Genomic DNA, 18,693 nt, shown 5'->3' with positions numbered 1-18,693 from the left:
CTATTTTCTTATAAAACAATATTTATAGAGTTATACGTGAATAATTTTTATAGCGTAAAAGCTAAATAAATTTATACATACTTAAATACAGTAAGCCAAAATATTTAATTTAATTTACAATAACAAGAGTGCCCCCGAATAAACAGAAGTAAAGAGAACTGTGAACTTACGGTTTGGAAAATGCAGATCCCACTGTAGTCCTCGATGAGATCAGCTATCTACAGTCTATACTGAACCTGAAATGGGTGGAAAGGAGGGTGGTGAGATTATAAAATCCCAATGAGTAAACAGACATCATCATAAACATCTAGAGTTGAGTACATGGAGATAATAAAGTAAATCATCATAAACTGGGTTATACAATTAGAACACATCTCGTTCAAAATACGTAAAAAAAAGCTTATGAATCTCATAAAAATCTAGGCTTGTGCCATAAATCCATTCTCGGGGACACCTTGGCCGAGGCATCCTACTGAGACCGCCAAGACTATTAAAATTCACATTTCACATAAATCATGTTTTTGTTTTGAAAACATAGCCGTTCCTTGGCGTTGGCTGAGTTCCCCCTCACGTGGTGGTTTAGCGTGAAGTGAACCCTAAACTTTACCCCAGGAGATACCCTACGCGCCTCTCCGTTTGAGGTAAGAATATAATGGGGTTTACCGTGCCCCTCTAAAAGGCTGGTCCATAGAAACCCCCTACTGCAGTGATTAATTAATATATAATCCACCATATAATAAAACTCAATAACATGATATGGCAAATTTTGAAATTCGCAGTTTTTCAAGGCAACCAAACAATTCGCATTTAAATACAATTGCCAACTAGCCAATCATGCTCGATTTATCATAAGCCAGTCAATTTAAACAATCAAATTGTCACAATTAACAATCTCTGTGTACTCTATTTTTCAAAATCATTATTAATTCCAAAACAATTTATAAATTAATTTCATTAAAACTCATTTATTCATAAAATATGAAAATTTACCTTTTTAAATTCCTTTTTTCATAGAATTCATGAAAGCATCTAAAAACCACCCTAGATAATTAAAATGATAGTAAGTTTACTCACAATGTCTAGAATGCAGATTTTCGAAGCACTCTGTCTACTGGTCCTAGGATGCAATTTCCTTGCCTTTATTGGAGGACTCACCACCTTGACACAGTACAAAATCGAGAGTTTTACCAAGTTGGTACTAAATCAAAATTAAACTAATTTAGACTACCAATGCATGATATGGAATGCAAAAATGCACTGGTAACTATCTAAACCCGGTATTGACCTAATTCGTCTTATCACCCGATTAAATTCCTAACGGGTCCGTTTAAACTCCAATTTAATTCTTTTCAGTTTCTATACCTCAATTGCACCCAAATTAACTTAATGTCCCTCAGTGTGGTGCAAATTATCAGTCCCAACAGCAAATTATGAAAATACCCCTAGTGGGTAAAATTCATATTTTTGCTCCGAAAATTCTCATATTTTTTCTAGGCTCATAATTCATTATTCCTTAACCAATTCTCCTAGAATAAAATCAAACTCATCCTCACTCACTACATGGTAAATTCAACCATTAATGGTTGGGGGAGAAAATAAATTCTTTTCTTGTTGTTTTGTTTCTAAATATGCTAAACTAACTAAAAACACTAACATAAATTAAAATCAAATAAATCCAACAACTTTCTCTCTCCTAACCCATTTTTTCAGAATTGAATTCATCCTGAAAACATGTAATTTAATCATGGAAAATAACGAGAAATGCTTGGGAATAAGAAAACTCAAGCTTAATAGAAAAAATCTCACCTTTTTCACTTAATTTCCTTGAAAATTTACACTTTTTCTTTGATTTTCTCTCTCTAGGGTTTTGTTTTTGTTTTCTCTCTCTTCTTGCTGGTTTGGCCGGCCATGGGGTGGAAGATGGGCTGATTTTGTGCCTTTTAAAAAGGAAAATAATAAATTAATAAAGGCATGACACATGGCATCATGTCATTGGCCCGTTTTTAAAATTTTAAAAATTTAAACATTTTATCTCCACCACATATTTAGTCAAGGGTCAAAGATGAAGACAAAGGAAGACCATGTGCTGGAAAAATATCCTAGTGGTGGAAAATTACAATTTTGCCCATGAGGTGGCAAAATTACCATTTTACCCCTATACTCCAAATTATACAGAAATTAAAATTTTTCACTTCTAAACCTCAAATCATACTCCAATAAGTCAAATTATACTCCAATAAGTCAAATGGTGCCAAAAATTCTTTTCTAAAATTCCCATTTTGTCCCCAAGTGGCAAATGACCATTTTGCCCATAGTTAGTGAAAATTTCGATTTGACTCCAAATTGATCCTCAAACTCCAAATTACCATTTTAAGTCATCCATGAACTGTGAAACTCTTAATCTCACCTTAAAATTCCTATTTGATCTAGTTCGAGGATTAAATAAACTTTGTTGTACCTCTAGGTACAATACCGACTTTTGTAAATTTTTCGGGACTCTCCTAGCATGCAATCATGCTATCATCACATGTATGTCATGAATAGTATTTTATAAGGTCGGGCTTTACACACGGTAAACTCCTTTATATTCTCACCTCGGTCGTAGAGGCGCGTAGGGTATCTCCTGAGGTGGGCTTTTTAAGTGCACTTCACGTTAACCTCCACGTGAAGTGAGACTCAGTCAACGTCAAGGAATGTCTGTGTTTTCTCAAGCTAAAAATATATTTTACGTGTATACGAAATTTTTAACAGCCTTGGCTGGCTCGAGTGTACGCCTCTGATCAAGGTGTCATCGAGTATATCTAATGGCATGAGCCAATTGTTAATGAAAGTCATAAGCCCTAATGAGAAATTAAATGAAATACAACCGTTTGCATGGGTTGGGATGAATTTTCAAATTGTAAAATACTTAAAATGATGGGATATTTTAATTGTCTTCTTTTATTCGGCTTTAGCTAATTGAAATGATGTTTGTTTACTCACTGAGATTTTATAATCTCACCATCCTCCTTTCCACCCATTTCAGGCTCAAAGTAAGCTATAGATAGCTGATTCCATCGAGGGTTTCTATTGGATTAGCGTCCTCCACACAGTAGGTTCACAGTTTTCCTTAATTCTAGTTATTTGTGGGCACACTTGATGTTGTAAATTTAAATTAATTTAAATACTCTAGTTTATTGTGTTACAGTAAGAATGAATTTATTTTGTTTTTACGTTACAAAAAGTATTTACGTATAACTCTAAAATTACTGTTTATAATAAAATAAAATATTTTATTGAATATTTTGTTTTATCTTCTTATTATATTCAAATAATTATAATTTTATTTTAAATAAAGGTTTTAGATGCTTAAACTTATTTTTGAATATGAATTATGCGATTGGTACTTGTTTACTACATTTTTAATTGATTTTGAAATTTTCAGTGGAAAAAGACCAAAATGCCCATGTGAGACAAAATTTTTATTTTATCAGTTTTAAGTTGAAAATAGCTTAAAATCTTTTAGAACATAATATTTGGCAATAGTTACTCATTGGGGAGAACGAGAACTGATATTAAGTCTTGCGAGGTTTCGGTTGGCATTCTGGGAGATAAGTGACCATCGGGGCACCGCGACGGTTGTCACAGGCTCGAGGGGAGTTTCGGATCGTAACAATTTTATTAGTATCAGAGCTTTTGATTTTAAAGATCTGAACTTTTGGGTTTAAAGCTTTTTTAAAGTTGTTTGAAAATTTACAGTGTTAGTGTGGCCCCAAGTTAAGTTAGGTTAGGTGGAATAGAACGCGTACATCCACATATAGAAACCTACCTACTCTTGCGATGCAAAATTGATTAAGTAATTACTACTTGGTTGCATATAGGTTTTGAAGTGCACGGGTGACATACACACTATGTCTGAAAGAGGTGGTAGTCCCTATACCCCTTATAATACTAGCAAGGGATCTCTAGATTCTACGGCTAGAAGCAAATGGCGCCCAAATCCAGGTGATTCGGAAGGTGGTCCATCTCGAATTCCTGATAATAGAATTCCTAAGAACTTATCAGAATGGGTTCATAATAAGGGGAGGTTCGAGAGTAGCAAGAATTTTGAAAGTGAGAGTAACTCCAATACACCGAAAATTGAACAAGATTTCCTTTCGGAACAACTTGGAGAGCACCCTAGAGAATGGACGAGGGAAAAAATTGCAAGGGGATATATTCATTCTAGGAAGAGCATGACAGTAGTCCGACACTTTCCACTAGGCTGTGGGAGAAATGTAAGGGGACAACTAGAAAAGAATAAGGAGAAACTAACAGTGGCAAGTAAACCCCTTAGAAAACTGTCAGGTGTACGACATTTTCCTCCCGATTGTAGAAGAAATGCTGCATCGATAAGTGATGAGGAACGTAGGAGAATGCAACAAGCTTGGATTGAAGAACAAAGGAGAAAATCTCAGGAGGAAGAAGATCCATTGATGTGCCCGGATCAAGACAATGAGGAACCTAGAGATGTTTAATACTTTAGTTGAAGTTGTATTGTCATAAATCTAGGCAAGTGTCGTTTAAGGGAAAATGTGGTAGTTACCTGTATAAAGAAGTTAGAAGTGGCTTTTATTTTGTATGACTCGAATGGAATGTAAAATAGCTGTTTAAATAATTAGATATGTATGGGAATCTTTTAGTATAACAGAGATAGATTGGTAATATAATTATTGAGGAAAGTTATAGAAGGCAGCAATAAGGTTATCAATGACATTCGAAATGGGTAACGTGATTAAGTTGATGATTATAATTTAAGCATGAAGGGGATTACTCAGTGATGCCATGATACTAGGAGGTAATAATTGGGCACAAATATACCCCAATGAAGTTAAATTATGGAATATGGGGAATATAAAATTTTAATTTAGTAAGGATTGCGAGAATAAAGTGAGGAGGAAGCTGAGTTGTTTTCGTAATTAACTATATCGAAAGTCAATAAAATTAATGGAGTACAAGACAAGGAAGATAATTAGATAGGGATGACAATAAATTTGAGGAAAGTTGTAGATAGTAAGTAACTTATGTGTGGAGTGGTATATTTATCATGAATTTATTACACCGAAATGATGTTTTGAGGTGGAGTTTTATGAATGATGATGAAAGTCAAAATATGATATGAGTTAAAAGTATTAACTTGGCTTAGTATATATGACAAGAAAATAGAGGGTACCTATACTTATGGAACTTATGATATATGTCTATAAGGGAAACCCACTGGTTGAGAATTATTAATGTGGTGACTTTGAATGCAGACAAATGGCTATTGAGTTTTGTTATTTAAGAGTTTTAAATATTCTAGAGAATGTCTACTTGAACAGATTGAGAAGCTTCTTTATCACCTTGTGTATGAGCATACAAATAAAAAAAAATTAGAGATGGCTACTTTGAGATAAGATATTAAATGATAAAAGTGTGAAGGAAGAATTACGAGACTGGTACAGAAAACCAACTTATATAGAGTATCATTACGAGAATTTGCAATTTCTGTCTTGATTCAGTTAAATGAAAAGGGTTAGTAATAACATGAGGCTAGTTGTGTGACACCTTAGAAGCCTATGAAGATGAGTTAAGGATTGAATGGATGAGTACGTATTTATAAACCTTTAAGATTAAGTGTTTTAGGGATACATAAACATCGTTGAGAAGAGATTCTAATCATACACAGCAAGTATGAAATGTAAGATTTTTAAAACTTGCTGATGAGGATAACGGCTAAGTCACAAGTTAAGTGATCACATGCTGTGAGACATGAGTCTAAGATAGATATTCTCAATGAGATGCTCAAGAGGAGTTTTACTATGGATTTTGTGAAAATTAGCATAAAGTTATGTAGTTATAAAGAGGAAGTAGTAAGCTGGAAGTGAAATTTGTGTTGACATTTGAAAATGCATGTACACGTGTATATATGAAATTGATAATTTGACTAACTAAAGTGAAAAGTTGTTCTCAGTAATTTGGAGATTTTGAAATAATGCTAGAGAAGGTCAGTGAGCTAAAGTGTTATCGGGCATGTAATAAATGATTAGAGTTATGAGTGACTTTGAAGGTAAACCTTGAATTGTTTAAGTTCTTAATGAAACTCTATTAAAGGAAGTGTATGGAAAAGCATAAGCTGAGTGAATCAAGGTTGAAAAATTTGGCATGGATCAAATTAATAAAATGATGATTAGGTATACATAAGTAAGTATAATAGGTGATCAAAATCGGTATAATTGAGATGAAGTTATGGTTCAAATTTAATAAGGGTGATAAAGGTATGCTTAGTGTCTCGTTATAAGAGATCATGGTTGTGAAAAGTATTACTGATCTGGTTCCAAAGGATGGTAATTGCCATAAATAAAGTATTAAATTGAACTAAAGGTGAACGAGGTAAATAAATTGAATGTTCATATAGAAGGAAAAAGGAATAGGATCATAGAAGGAGATTGATAACGTAAAATCGACGGGAATTCGAGGACGAATTCTGAAATACCCCATACTTTGATATGGTGATAAATAAAGTTGAGCGAATGCAAATTGAGGTCAATTAAAATGTTTAAAAGTGATAAGAGACGAAAGGAGTAGTTTAGGATAAAATATTTCGCAAGTGAGAAAATAAAAATAAAATAATAATAATTTTATCAGAGGAGAATTGTGAGATAAAAGGCGATTCGGAAGTCAAGTGAGGCATAATAAGGTATTTCAGGTACCAAGGAGACAAGATAAAATTTTTAAAATATTAATATTTAGCCGGATGTCGAAATCAGTCATGAAGAAAGATCATATGGTTGATCCAAGTGGGGGAGAAGATGACAAGCTCGACTCTATAAAAATATTTGTTATGACATACATGTGATGAATAACATGTTTGCATGCTAAGAGAGTCCTGAAAAAAAATTTTACAAAAGTCGGTATTGTACCTAGAGGTACAACAAAGTTGATTTAAACGTCGAACTAGATCAAATAGAGAATTTACGATGAAATTAAGAATTATAATGTCCCAGAATGGTTTAATATGGTAATTCGGAGTTCAAGGATCAATTTGGAGTCAAACCGAAATTTTCGCTATCTAGGGGTAAAATGGTCATTTGCCACTTGAGGACAAAATGGGAATTTTTAGAAAAGATTTTTGGCCCCATTTGACTTATTGGAGTAAGATTGGAGGTTTAGAAGTGAAAAATTTTAATTTCGGTATAATTTGGAGTAAAAGGGTAAAATGGTAATTTTACCACTCGAAATAAAAAATTTAATTTTTGAAAGGATTTTGATCAAATTTAATTATTTGGAGTGTAAAATGAGTATGAGGAGTGAAAATTATGCATTATGGCAAATTTTCAATTTTTGGGGCAAAAATGTAATTTTTGAAAAAGTTCGGGGGCAAAAGTGTAATTTTGAAAATTTTGCTCCACCAAAACTTTGGAAAATTCTGGAAATTTCACTTAAGACTTGGATAAGTCAAAGGGAATGCATGGTGGAAAAAGTAGGACAAATGGATGGCTAGAAAAAAAAATGAATTAATAAAATATTCAAAATATGAATAAAAAAATATTTTTTCATTAAACTAATTAAAAAAGTATAAAAAAAATGAGCCCACCCATTCTTCTTCTTCAACATTCGGCCAAGCAAGAAACAAGAGAGAGAAAGGAGAAAATAAATGTCACGACCCAGAACTCCCATCGAGCCCGTGACAACCGCCGCGACGTCTCAATTTACATTCATTACCCAGAATGTCAACCGAGACCCCGCAAGGCTTTAATATCAGCTTCTCATTTCCCCTGTGGGTAGCTGTTTCCAAATACCACATTTTAAAAGATTTTAAACTGTTTCCAACTTAAACAAATGAAATAATAATTTCCGTCTCACAGGGGTATTTTTGTCATTTATCCCAAAAATCTCAAAAATCATCTAAAAATATAGTATGTAAGTGGAAAACACATATTTCTTAATCAAAAATAATTTTGGATGTCTAAAACATTCGTTTAAAATGGAATTATGACTGTTATAATAAAATAAAAATATTCAATAAAATATTCAATTTTCACATAAAACGATATTTTAAGAACACTGCATAAATAATTTTTATAGCGTAAAAGCAAAATAAATTCTTACATACCGTAATACAGATAACCAAAGTATAGAATTTAATTTACAGTGACACGTGGGCCCACGAATGACCAAAAGTATCAAAAGAAATGAACCTACAGTCTTTGGATGTGGCAAGTTCAACTGTAATCCTTGCCGATATCAGTTATCTACAATCTATTCTGAACCTGAAATGGGTGGAAATGAGGGTGGTGAGATTATAAAATCCCAGTGAGTAAACAAACATCACTCAAAATATCTAAAGTCGAGTAAAAGGAGACTATTAAAACATTTCATCAAACTGTAATTTATCATCTTTCAACTTATTTCAACCAAATGAAATCAATTTATTTAAAACAAGTAATCAGTATGGCTTATGAATTTCTTAAAAAGCTTGGCTCATGCCAAAAATTATTATCATACTCAGTTATTTGGGATACCTTGGCCGAGGGCTATCCCAACTGAGTCCGCCAAGGCTATTAGAAAGTCATGTTTTTATTTTGAAAACATAGCCATTCCTTGACGTTGGCCGAGTTCCCCTTCACAAGGTGGTTTGGCGTGAAGTGAACTCTAAAAGTTATACCTCAGGAGTTACCCTACTCGCCTCTCCAACCGAGGTAAAAATATAACAGGATTCCGTGCCCCTCTAATAGGCTAGTCCACAGAATCCAGCCCACTGCAGCAGGTCAAACCCACCATACAATAAAATTTTGATAGCATGACAGGGCTAATATATTACTACCCAGCCTGCAAGGGTAAAATAAAGCAATTCATATAATTAATAAAAACACAGCCTAGCCAGTCATGCCAATACAATAACATAAGCCATTAATTCAATTTTAAATTTACAACATATCAGTGGTCTCCAATTACTCTATTTTTCAAAATCGTTATTTCGTTTCAAGACAATTTATAAAATATTTTCATTTAAACTCATTTTGTTTACAAAACATAAAAATTTACCATTTGAACTCATTTTCATAAAATTCACCAAAACCGAATAAAAACATACTTTAGATAATTAAAATGATGGTAAGGTTACTCACCGTGTCTAGAGTGAGGATTTTCGAAATACTCAGACTATTGGTCCTCGGGTGCAATTCCCTTGCCTTTATTAGAGGACTCACCACCTTGACACAGTACAAAATCGAGAAATTCACCACATTGGTACTAAATTGAAATTAAACTAATTTAGACTACTAATGCTTGATATGGAATGCAAAAATGTCTAAATTTTTGCCTAAATGCGGTGTTAGCCTATTTCGGTCTTTTACCCGATAAATTGATATACGCGTCCGTTTAAACTCCAAATTAATTTTTTTCAGTTTCTATACCTCAATTGCACCCAAATTGACTTAATGTCCCTCAGTGTGGTGCAAATTATCAGTCCCGATAATAAATTACGAAAATACCCCTAGTGGGTAAAAATTTGTATTTTTGCTCCGAAAATTTCCATTATTTTTCTAGGCTCATAATTCATCATTATTCATCATAATTCCTCAAATAACCATCAAGATCAGCAGCCAATATTCCCCTAGAAAATTCAGCATAATGGGTTTCAATGGGAGAAAATTATATTTCTAGCTTATTTTTGCTATATTTCAATATAACTTAACTAAAATCACTTAATTCAATTAAAATCAACCAAAAATCAAGCTCAAAACTCATCCATGGAGGTTTGGCCAGCATGGGTGTCCATACCCACTTTCTAATTTTGCATGGAAATGAGAAAAAAATGCATGGGTAGTGAAAATCACAAGGAAAATCAATGAAATTTACCTTTTTAATGCTTGATTTCTTGATTTCTCTTGATTTTCTCCAAATTTTTCAGGTAGGATTCTTGTTTTTTTTTCCCCTTTTCTCCCCTGGTTTGGACAGCTGAAGAAGATGAGAATTCCGGAATTTTCACCTTTTTAAAGGCTAAAATAATATAATATTATTTTATTCATTTTTTTAATGTTTTATTAATTCCTTAAATTCTAGCCATCCATTTATTTCCAAATTTTCACCATACACTTGTCCCACATATCCATAGCTTAGGTAAAATTCTCAGACTTATCCAAAGTCTTGGTGGAGTAATTTTTGAAATTTACACTTTTACCCCCGTAAAAGTCAAAAATTACATTTTTGCCCCAAAAATTGAAAAATTGCCCATAGACATATTTTTCATCCCTTATACTCATGCCATTCTCAAATTTGTCAAATTTGATCTAAATTCTCTCAAAATCTCAACTTTTGTCCGCGAGTGGCAAAATTACGATTTTGCCCCTACACTCTAGAAATCACTGGAATTAAACTTTTTCACTGCCAAACCCTCAAATTATACTCCAATACTCAAATCATACTCCAATAAGTCAAATGGGGCTAAAAAAATTCTTTTCTAAAAATTCCCTTTGTGTCCTTGGGTGGCAAATGACCATTTTGCCCCTGGACAGTAAAAGTTCTAGTTTGACTTCAAATTGATCCTCGAACTCCAAATCGCCATATTAAACCATTCTGGGACTTTAATATTCTTAATTTCATTTTAAATTCTCTATTTGATCTAGTTCGAGACTTAAATTAACTTAATTGTACCATTTGGTACATTGTCGTCTTTTAACGATTTTTCTTTCAGGGCTTTCCAAGTATGCAAGCATATTGTCGATCATATGAATGACATGGAAAGTATTTTACAAGGTCGGGCTTGACAATAAAACCCTAGCCAAGAAATTTAAAGGGAAAATAGGTGAAAATTCAAAAATCAAGTGAAAAAAGGTAACATTTCTTAAATTTGTCTTGTGCTTTACCTTTCCCATGCATTTTCCATCATTTTCCATGGTTGAATCATGTGATTTGAGGATGGTTTCAATTCTGGTCATATGGGTTTAGAGAGAGAAAGTTGTTAGATAAATTTGATTTTGAGCTATGTTAGTGTTTAGTGTTAGTTTAGCATATTTATGAGCAAAACAACAAGAAAAATATTTATCTTCTCCATGAATTTCTCTAGGCCGAATTTGGCCAATGGTATGTGAGGATGAGGTTGACTTTATTTTAAGAGAATTGGGTGGAAAAATGATGAATTATGAGGTTGGAAATTAAATGGGAATTTTCGGTGCAATAAATTGAAATTTTTACCCACTAGGGGTAAAAGCGTAATTTATAGTCCGAACTGATAAATTGGACCAAATTCACAGTCATTGAGGTATTGTGGATATAATTGGATAATTGAAATTGAAATGGATGGAATTGGAGTCGAGTTGGGGATTTTAGGAATTTACACCGTGTATAGGCGAGTTAGGTCGGACACCGCAATTAAGCGATTGTCTAGACATTTCAAATCCTATCTAGTGCATGCGCATGGATAAGAGCCTGAAATAATTTATGATAAATTGACACAATTTATTGAATTTTGTGTCATGGATTATGGATAGGTGGTGAGTCAATTGTTTCGGGTAAGAGACTGCACCCGAGGGCGGATGATAGGAGTATTTCTACTCCTAATACTGTGAGTAAACTTATTATCATCTTAATTATCTATAGTAGTTTTATACAATTGTGTGATTTTATAGAAAATGGGTTTAAATGGTAAATTGCTATGTTTTAAGAGAAATTGTGATTTTATAAAATGATTTTATAAATTTTCTGAAAAATCGAATATTGGTTTTGAAAATAGAGTAATTGGAGACTGCCAGTTTGTGTTGCAAATTTATGCTTTTGAATTGAATGGCTTATGACAATAAATGAGCATGAATGGCTAAACTGATTTTGGTGTTAGAATTATTTATACTGTGTATTCAGCCTTGAGAGGCTAGATTGCGATAAATTGCCATGTCATGCTAGAATGAATTTTATTGATTGGTGGATTATATATTAATTATTTACCGCAGAGGGGGTTCCGTGGACCAGCCTATTAGAGGGGCACGGTAAACTCCATTATATTATTACCTTGAACGGAGAGGCGCGTAGGGTATCTCCTGGGGTAAAGATTAGGGTTCACTTCACGATAAACCACCACGTGAAGGGGAACTCAGTCAACGCCAAGGAACGACTGTATTTTTCTCAAACTAAAATATATTTTAAGTGTATACAAAATTTTAACAGCCTTGGCGGACTCGGTTAGATGCCCTGCGCAAGGTATCACCGAGTATGAGTTTTGGCACGAGCCAAAGTTTTAAGAAATTCATAAGCCAAGTTGATTACTCGAATTTTATGGATTGATTTTATTTGGTTGAAATGAGTTGAAAGGTAATGAAATTACAGTATGATGATTTATTTTAATTGTCTCCATTTACTCGACTTTAGATAGTTTAGATGGTATTTGTTTACTCACTGGGATTTTATAATCTCACCACTCTCATTTCCTCACACTTCAGGCTCAGGGAATTCCATAGTTAGCTGACTTTGACAAAGACTTTCATTTGGACTCGAATCGGTAAAAGTTGTAGGTTTCCAGCTTCCGATGCATTTTGGTTAGAGGTGGGCCCACGTGTCACTGTAAAAGAAATTTTATGCTTTGGTTATTTGCTTTATAGTATATATATGAATATAATTAACTTTTACGCTATAAGAATTATGTACCGATAGTTTTATGAAAATTATTTTACAAGAAAATAGTTTATTTTATTGAATACTTATTATATTCAAATGGTCAAATTTTCACTTCAAATGAACGTTTTAGATACTTAATTTTTTTTAAATCATTAAATATATATTTTCGGCTTACCTACTATATTTTTAGCAAGTTTCGAGGTTTTTGACAAAAATGACGAAAATGCCCTGTGAGACAAAAAAAATGTTATGTTATGTTATGATTTGGAAATGATTTGTAATCCTTCGTATTTTGATTATTTGATAACTATTGCTCACCGGGGAAGTGCAAAAGCTGATACGAGAGCCTTGCGAGGTTTCGATTGACATTCAGGGTGAAGAATGTTTGTCGAGGCTTCTCGGCGGTTGTCACAGGCTCGATGGGGAGTTTCGGGTCGTGACAAATTCTATTTAAGTGGGAGAAATTGAAATACCCCATACTTTAATATGGTGATAAATAAAGTTGATCGGATGCAAATTGAGGTCAATTAAAATGTTTAAAAGTGATAAAAGACGAAAGGAGTAGTTTAGGATAAAATATTCTGCACGCGAGAAAATAATAACAAAATAATAATAATTTTATCGGAGGAGAATTTGTGAAATAAAAGGCGATTCGAAAGTCAAGTGAGGCATAATAAGGTATTTTGGGTACCAAGGAGACAAGATAAAATTTTTAGAATAAAATAATATTTTATTAATAAAATAATATTTAAATATTAATATTTAATCGGATGTCGAAATTAGTCATGAAGAAGGATCATATGATTGATCCAAGTGGGGGAGAAGAAATACAAGTGAATTTTTGGAGAAATGAGCGACAAAGGTGAAATATGCATGTTTTGTTAAGTCGAACCAACGCGGATAAGTAAATATTTAAATATTGTGGTAATACCGCGTTGAGGTGCAATTTTTATGTTTTGGTGGTACACGCATTGAGAAAGGAAGTTAGATGAAAATTGAAATTTTTAGATGTATTAAAACGATCGAAATTGGAATATAAAGATTAAAGGATATGTAGTGAAATTAGTGAGAAAAATAAAATGATCATAGAGTAAAAAAAAAAAAATATTAGAAGACCAACATGGGCAGCAGCCCATGTGATCAATAAAAGAGTCAAAGACTCTTTACTTAGTGAATTGGAGGGGGGGCCGGCCATGTGGAGCAACAAGTGAAGGAAGAAAAAACAAAATTTTGATGTGGCTGGCCATGAAGGAAGTTTGTGGAACATTCAAGAGAGAAATAAAATATATATATGCGTAATTGACCAAACTAAGTGAAGAAGACCAAGAAGAAAAGAGAGGTCGGTTGAGGGAGAGTAAAGAAGAAATAAAAGAGCAAAGGAAGAAGAAAGAACTGAGAGAAAGAAAAACAAAAAGAAAACCGTGCATGAGAAAGGAAAACAAAAGGAAAAGAGAGTTGAGTTGAGGGGCTGTTTTTGCTACCATTCAAGAAGGGAAAGAGAGCCATTTAAGGGTTGGTTTTGGAGGCTGAAAACAACCATTTTTCTGCTGGTTTTGGAGGCTAAAAAGTGCCATTTTTTTGCTGATTTTGGAGACCAAAAAGTGTAAAATTTTGCAGTAGAAAATTTAAGGTTTGAGGTGTTGTTTTGATGGTTAATTGTGGTTGTTTTGGCTGCAAATTTTTTGAAGGAAAGGTGCAGCTTAGTTGCTGAATACTTGAGAAAAAACAGAGCAGCATAGCTGCTAATTTTGGAGCCAAAATAAGCAGCTGTAGCTGCTGAAAAATTTAGAGATAAAAAGCTAGGAAGTGTGATCGGTGGTGAGAGGGAGAGAAAGGAAGAGAGTGGACGGTTTGTGCATGTGAAGAGAAGAAAAAGGAATACAACAAGGCTACTGGACGGTGGGAGAGAAAAAAAGAAAGAAAAAAACAAAAAAGAAAAGAAAAGAAAAGAAAATAACAAGGAAAATGGGCATGGCCCAACAAGTAAGGAAAATTAGACATGGTCTAATAAAGGAAGAATGGGCATGACCCAATTAAAAAGAAATGGGAGAAGTCCATGACTAAGAGTCCAAAAACAATAAAGGAAGAAAAATCCAAAAGAAAAGGAAGGTGAAGATTTGGGCCAACCTAGCTTAATTGGGTAAAAATTTCTTTACTCTTCATCATGATTTATTTTGAAATTGGATTATATGGAGGCTAAATTATTTTATTTAATTATGCATTGGTTAATTGGTGATATGAAGTAAATTGAAGTTGCTTAGAAGGTTGAAATAGGCACTTAATACTGTAAATAAGTTACCGATGTTAATACTCTAAAGAATTACGTGAACAAATGATGCAATTAATTATAGTAAAAATATATTAAGATGTAAATTAAGTGAGTGGATTTATGATAGAATGAGAGAGAGAAAAGTAGAATTGATTCACTAAATGTATTGAATTTAAATGGTTGCTAGGAAAACGTGTTGAACGAAGTAGGTGATGAGCAATTAGGTATAATTATACGCATATACGAAGTAATAGCGACGTAGAAATCCCGCTATTGTGAGGTGAGTAACCTTACCATCATTTTTATTATCTAAAGTATGTTTTTAATCGATTTTGATGAAATTTTATGAAAATGAAATTAAATGGTAAATCTTGAGTTTTACAAACAAAATGTGTCTACATGAAAAGATGTTATAAATTGATTTGAAAATAGAATGTTGGATTTGAAAATTTGAGTAATTGGAGACCATGTGATTTATTGTAAATTATGATTCGAATTAAATGGCTTGTGATAAATTAGCATGATTGGCTGAATTTATACTTGTGTTAAAAAATATGAACTGTTTGTTTTGTCTTGATAAATTGGTTAGTAATGTAATTGCCATGGTATGCCATTGAGATTTGATCAATTGGTGGATTAAAGATTAGCTAGTGCAGTGGCGGGGTTCCGTGGACCAGCCTATTAGAGGGGCATGGTAAACTCTTTTATATTCTCACATCGGTCATAGAGGCGGGTAGGGTATCACCTGAGGTGGGCTTTTATAGTGCACTTCACGTTAACCACCACGTAAAGTGAGACTCAGTCAACGTCAAGGAACGATTGTGTTTTCTCAAACTAAAAATATATTTTACGTGTATACAAAAATTTTAGCAACCTTGGCGGGCTCGAGTTTACACCTCTGATCAAGGTGTCATCGAGTATATTTGATTGCATGAGCCAACTGTTTATGAAAGTCATAAGCCCTAATGAGAAATTAAATGAAATACAACCGTTTGCAAGGGTTGGGATGAATTTTCAAATTGTAAAATACTTAAAATGATGGGATATTTTAATTGTCTCATTTTTCTCGATTTTAGCTGATTTAAATTATGTTTGTTTACTCACTGAGATTTTAACCTCACCACCCTCCTTTCCACCCATTTCAGGCTCAGAGTAAGCTGTAGATAGTTGATTCCATCGAAGGCTTCTATTGGATTAGCGTCCTCCACACAGTAGGTTCATAGTTTTCCTTAATTCTAGTTATTTGTGGGCACACTTGATGTTGTAAATTTAAATTAACTTAAATATTCTAGTTTATTGTGTTACAGTAAGAATGAATTTATTTTATTTTTACGTTACAAAAAGTATTTACGTATAACTCTAAAATTACTGTTTATAAGAAAATAAAATATTTTGTTTTATCTTCTTATTATATTCAAATGATTATAATTTCATTTTAAATAAAGGTTTTTGATGCTTAAACTTATTTTTGAATATGAATTATGCGATTGGTACTTGTTTCCTACATTTTTAATTGGTTTTGAAATTTTCAGTGGAAAATGACCAAAATGCCCCTATGAGATAATTTTTATTTTATCAGTTTTAAGTTGGAAATAGCTCAAAATCCTTTAAAACATAATATTTGGCAATAGTTACTCACCAGGGAAAACGAGAAACTGATATTAAGCCTTGTGGGATTCTGACGCCCATCGGGACACCGCGACGGTTGTCACGGGCTCGGGGGGAGTTTCGAGTCGTGATACTATTACTATCTATATGTATATTTTAATTAACCTACCCCTTTTGTGAATAAATATCTTAATATATATTTTATTTTTAAGACCAAATAAAATTTATTTTGCTTGCTCACTTAACCTCTTTTCTTGTGATTGAATATATTTTAAATCTATCTTTTTCATTTACCTAGCCTATTTTTTCTTATGGCTAAATTTATATTTTGTATTTTACTTGACTAACCTATTTCTTCTGACTAAATATTTTTTCTTTTTCCTTTTTTTATTATTTTATATATATTCATCTAAATCTATTTCCTTGCAATGAAATATTTATTCACATTAATTTATTTTAAGACTAAATCTACCTTTATAAATAAATATTCATAAAGTTTTCTAAATTTATATTCTTTTTTAGTTAAACATATTTTAAACATTTTTATTATTTTTGTTATTATTATTATTTTTATAGTTTGCATTGTTTTTATTTTTGGCCAATAAAATATCATATAAAATTTCTATAACATTATTCTAAAATTATTTAAATTAATCCTACATCATCAAATAATGTATTTATAACTGAATGAAATGGGCTAGCCCCAATAAACCCAATCTAGAGCAGATTCGCGAAGAAGTAGAAAGGCTTGACCTTGTTGGGCTAAGAGTGGCCCAGGTTACCGGCCTATGGAAAGGCACCTAAACTTGTTGCACCGCGCACTGTCTAGTGCCTACATAGCAGCTCCCTTTCCTCTCCAAACTACGCTATTTGAACTAGGATGTGTTTTCCCTTTTTTCTCTCAAAACGACACCATTTAACCTTTAATTGTCACAACCCGGAACTTCCATCGAGCCCGTGACAACCGCCGCGAAGCCTCGACAGACATTCTTCCCCAGAATACCTTTCGAGACCTCGCAAGGCTTTTGTACCAGTTTTTCCATTCCTCTCTCTTTTTCTTTTTTTTTTGAATAATAAAATAAAATAAAAATATTAATTAAAATAATCTATTTTAATGTAAAATAATATATATATATATATATTTTTGAAACATCAAAAATTAATTTTCTGCACATAAAAACAAAATAAATTTATACGTATTGTAATATAGAAAACTAGAGTATGCAATTTAAATTACAATGACACGTGGGCCCCCAAATAACTGAGAAGGTTTAAGTCTATAACCTTGCTTTCTAGGATGCAACTCCGAAATTTACTTCTTGATGCAATTGACAATCTATTATCTATTCTGAGCTTGAAAAATGTATAAGAAGAAAGGGTGAGATTATAAAATCCCAGTGAGTAGACAGACATCATCAAAATAATCTAAAGTCGAGTAATAGGAGACAATTAAAATAATTTATCCTAACCCATATAAATAATTGGATTTCATCCAATTACTTAACATGGCTTACGTACTTTTCAAAAACTTGGCCCTTGCCAAAAATCCAGTCTCAGGGATGCCTCGCAAAGGCATCTTACCGAGACTGCCAAGGCTGTTTATTGTCACACACATAAACACATTTCACCTCTGACAACACAATCATTCCTCGACGTTGGCTGAGTCCCAGTTTCACGTGGTGGCCAGCGTGAAGTGTACTCAAATCCTACCTCGGGAGTTATCCTATGCACCTCTCCAATCGAGGTAAGCTCAATAATTGGGAATCGTACCCTTGTAATTAGGCTAGCCCACGGAACCCCAGTCACTGCAGTGCCCACTTTATAATCCACTAACCAATAAAATCACAATAGTATGACATGGCTCACTTAACACATTCAAGGCAAATCAAAGTAGTTCACATATTCTTTAAATCATAAAAATAACCAATCATACCCACATTTATCATAAGCCATTTTCTTGGGACATGTAGGGTTCCATCCTCACCATTATTCAACTGGATCCCTAGAGATTTCATCTCAAGTAACATCGAAAAATAAGAACTTTGAAGTGTTGCTAACGACGATGAGGATTTACGACTTAAGGCATCCGCTACAACATTTGCTTTTCCCGGATGATAATCAATCACTAAGTCATAATCCTTAATCAACTCCAACCATCGTCTCTGTCTCAAGTTAAGCTCTTTCTGGGTGAGCAAATACTTCAAACT

Source organism: Theobroma cacao, chromosome 8 (genome assembly GCF_053813885.1).
Source record: "Theobroma cacao isolate CCN51 chromosome 8, ASM5381388v1, whole genome shotgun sequence".
Taxonomy (NCBI): domain Eukaryota; kingdom Viridiplantae; phylum Streptophyta; class Magnoliopsida; order Malvales; family Malvaceae; genus Theobroma; species Theobroma cacao.
The sequence above is the reverse complement of the archived record's forward strand: the minus strand, read 5'-3'. Positions refer to the sequence as shown.